At 34.6% G+C, this 3977-nt stretch overlaps 2 long non-coding RNA genes across 2 annotated transcripts; both read left to right on the top strand.

The window, feature by feature from the left end:
* Positions 1 to 302: 302 nt before the first annotated feature.
* Positions 303 to 879, top strand: LOC125503845. The gene is made up of 2 exons (XR_007281107.1): positions 303 to 546; positions 607 to 879. It is a non-coding gene; the product is annotated as an uncharacterized LOC125503845 (long non-coding RNA).
* Positions 880 to 1943: 1064 nt separating this feature from the next.
* LOC109542545 lies at positions 1944 to 3076 on the top strand. The gene is made up of 2 exons (XR_002172436.2): positions 1944 to 2227; positions 2578 to 3076. It is a non-coding gene; the product is annotated as an uncharacterized LOC109542545 (long non-coding RNA).
* The last annotated feature ends 901 nt before the right edge of the window (positions 3077 to 3977 follow it).

The following is a 3977-nucleotide window of genomic DNA, read 5'->3' as shown; positions in this document are numbered from 1 at the left end:
CAATCTTAAAGAACGCACACAACTAAACATTAACACCATTATTGAACTTTTAACAATATGTGTAAAGTCAACTTATTTTCAATACAATGACAATTTATGTAAACAACATTTTGGAATGGCTATGGGGTCACCACTATCCTTATCTTTCACTAATTTATTTATGGAAAGTTTTGAATCAACTTTCAACAGAAAATAAATAGAAATGAATTGCTATAGGTTTTATATATCAGTGTGATTTTTACATATATAGAAATAATCTTTATTTCCTATAGAAAAAAGCTATCGACCCAATCGGTGATTTTTTACATTTTCGGTATAATAAATGATAATTTATTTATTTCATTTTAGATCTGAGAGAGAAAGCTTATGGAGATGCTTCAGTTGGATATGTCCAACTGAAAAGAAAAAATAACGTTTGCGTTGTGAAATGCCAAATTTGCCCTGAACATGGAGTACGTTCTCAAAATTACTCTATAATTTTGGAAGTGGATAAATCCGAGGAAAATAAAGTCAAAGCTGAGTGTCAAGACTGTGCGGCGCCAACAGGTAATCCATTAATATTTAAAGATGCAATCAAATATAACGTCTGATTTTTCTGATTTCTAGGAGGATGCAAACATGCTATTGCTTTTGTCATGTGGGTTCATCGACGTAGTGAAGAGCCAAGTCCTACAGAAGTAGAATCATATTGGAAACGTCCTAAACTTTTAACTGTGGCTACATCACGATTTATTACCCTGAATGATTTTTGTAGCGAAACAAATTTGTCAGCAGCCAAGAACTATGATTTATTAAATAAATTTGTGCAAAGAGGGCTAGAAATAGAGGCTTCTAGTCAAATTTTAAAATATTTAATTGTAATTAAATGGAAATTCATCAGTTCTTGTGTTCATTTACGGAGTTAACGCGTAGAAATGTAACGGCTGATGAATTTGTGTTGTATGCATCATCGAAAATACAGTTGTCCGACTGTGAAAAAGCATTTCAAAGCACAATTGCCCAAACTGGATGTAGTATGGGGCATGATCTACGACATAGGTTGCCAAAGAGGTCCAAGTGGACCCCCAGGGATTCATAGGAGACCACACGGAGGTCCACGTAGACGTGAAAACAAAACAGAGGTTCACAAGTAATAAGGGGGGGTGGACAAAAAATTTGCTGGTTTTCATAATGAACAAGAATTTTTGCTTTGATCTAGCTATCAACCTACGTTGATATTGCAGGTAGCATCATTCACTAGGTAGGTACTCAAAAATATATGAGACGCTGTTCAAACCTCAGATTAAACAGATGCATTTGTTTACGTTTTTCTATGGGAGCAACATTAGTTCACAGTCTATACAAAAGTAGGTACTTACGAGGCTGCTTTGCCGGCTCGGTATCCAATTTGATATATATGAGTGGCATCAACAAGAAAATAGCAGGAAAACGGTAGCCATAAATATATTTAGTGTTATATTTGCTTAGTTTGTAATAAGCGACAAGCAAATGTCATTAAAATAACAGCTTCAAAATTTTATATTTAAAAATTCATAAGGATTTTTGGTGGTAATTACCAGAAAACATAATGAAACGTTCATCATGACAACACCGCAAAGGGGGGAGTACGTGATAGTGACATGATAGTAAGACGGGAAGAGCATTTGTTGGACAAGTAAATACGGCAATTTCTCGTGTTTTTGCTGATAACAAGTGATAATCGTGATATTAATAAACTGTTACGCTTAGAAGAAATCGCGCGAAGTCCTTTCAATTGCAGGAAAATCGTCCTAAATTTTCCTAACCTGTATTGTTTTGCACGATTGTAAACAGGGACCAGTGGCGTGAGTTGTTTTGAATTTATAAGCTAAGAGCCAAATTCGATCCCTATCGAATGGTTATCAAATCCTTAAAAAAAATTGCGTTACTATTATAGCGTTTATAATTTCAAACATATGATGTAGAGATAAAGGTCAGAAAATTAATCATGCTTAGAATAAATCGATAATACAGATTTTTACTCCGCCTATGGCTAGCAGCCAGACCAGTTGATTTTCCGATTATTCTACTCTTTGCTCGGTACCTACTTTATCCCTACCACCGGTTTTTCATTGATAAATCGCCGATCGATAGAATTTGAACAAATACGAATGCCAAAAACAAAACGTTACTCATTTGTTTCTGGGATTTGGAACATAAAAGTGTGACTGTGAGTGAATCGATCTCAGTGTTTGCAGTGCCGGAAAAAGTAAGTATCTGCCTATTTGTTAAACATATTTTTATTGTAAACTGTAATTTATCAATGATATTATATTTGTTTTATTATTTGAGTGTAGCTGTAGTGGGTAGTTATGTAGTAAAAAAGGAATACTAGAGATTATCCAAAACTTCTGTAAAAGAACAAAAAGCCAGGAAAGGTTAAACTTTAGGCACATAAGGACTTCTTGGTTTAAAAACATTTATTTACGCGACGATGATTCATTAAAAGAGCGGTATTTCTACGGTCATTTCGTTTTTTTTATTGCAATAATTCTATTCTGTTGGGTTATAATAGCCATATTCTTGTAAAATCGCCTCAAAAACAAACATTTTTTACAGGTCACAACTGATACAAAAAATGGATGAATTTAAGAAGAAATGTCGACAGTACAGTGTTGATTATTTGAAATTTGATTTGCTTCCATCAACGTATTACAAGAGGAGCTACTTGAGCTCATCACCAACGAGGAACTGAAGGTGAAATTTTAGAAAGGCTAACAAACATTTTGGCTGCAGGCAGAAATCCCCGTAAAATATGCTGGGCTATGGAAAATTGTGAGAAAATTTTTGATAGGGTTTCCCTCGTCCTATCTTGTCGAAAGAAGTTTTAGTGTCGTTACCAACCTTTTAACAAAACAATGAGCATATTGAACATCACAGAACGGGGAGATTTGAGATTCCTTCTTACAAAACTGAAGACAAATATGGATAATTTGCTGCCAATTCATCAAGTACATCCGTCTCATTAAAAGTATGACTATGAGAAAGTATTGTTAATTTACATTTCAGAGTTCATTGTTGACTGTTTGTATTAATAAATGTTTATAATTTTGCATAACCACAAGTATTATTTAAATAAATAGGACACAAGAAAATGGGGAAATGTACCGGCAGGGGCTCTACCGAAAATAGTAAAACTTTAAAAGTGGTCCACGAGAAAAAAAGTTTGCGAACCACTGATCTACGATATGGAAGAATTACTGCATCAAAAATTTATGAAACTGCCAAATGTAAAACTCCTGCTGTAACTTTAGTTCAGTTGGTTATTGGTGGACTGAAGAAGTATGACACACCAGCAATGCAGAGAGGAAGAGGGCTCGAAAAGCATGTCTTTCGTGCATTGGAAAAAAATGAATAAGACTTTTGAGAAATGTGGTTTCATGCTGTCACCAAAATTGAACATATAGTCCATGATTAATCACCAGCCCAAACATAATACATATCCGAGTGAGTTAAGGTTGGAACAAATAATACTTTTTCTAGACCTATTGTTATTGTACAAATCTCACTTCCTGGTTGCTGGGAGGAAGCGGAGTCTCCTTTGAGATTGGTTTGAGCTTTTTCTGCTTTGCGATGGTGCAACTCCAACTGTAATCTTCTGGCTATTGTCAGACGCCCAGCTGACCTAACTGATGCTTGTACTTTCATTTTTATAACACATGCATGTCTGTCGCATATTTTGCAAGTGTCCGTTCTAGGTCTACGGAAACTCAAATTAAAAAATTATTTTTTGAAAACCCTGCAGTAGTATTTGTAGAGCACTTGATTATGACGATACTTTTTATTAAATGCCTTTAAAAGAGGATGTATGTTAAGCTCTGGGCTTATATACAGTTTTGAGCTTTTTTTACGAGCGTAGTGGCTCTCCTCTTTTGGTATAGAATTTATGTGATTTATAATACGTTTGCGATATTCTTTTGTATAAACTTTTCAATAATTGGCATGAGCCAAAATATAGC

This window comes from Dendroctonus ponderosae, unplaced genomic scaffold, assembly GCF_020466585.1.
Source record: "Dendroctonus ponderosae isolate FM_Combo_2020 unplaced genomic scaffold, Dpon_F_20191213v2 Dpon_F_20191213_3, whole genome shotgun sequence".
NCBI lineage: Eukaryota > Metazoa > Arthropoda > Insecta > Coleoptera > Curculionidae > Dendroctonus > Dendroctonus ponderosae.
The sequence above is the reverse complement of the archived record's forward strand: the minus strand, read 5'-3'. Positions and strand labels throughout refer to the sequence as shown.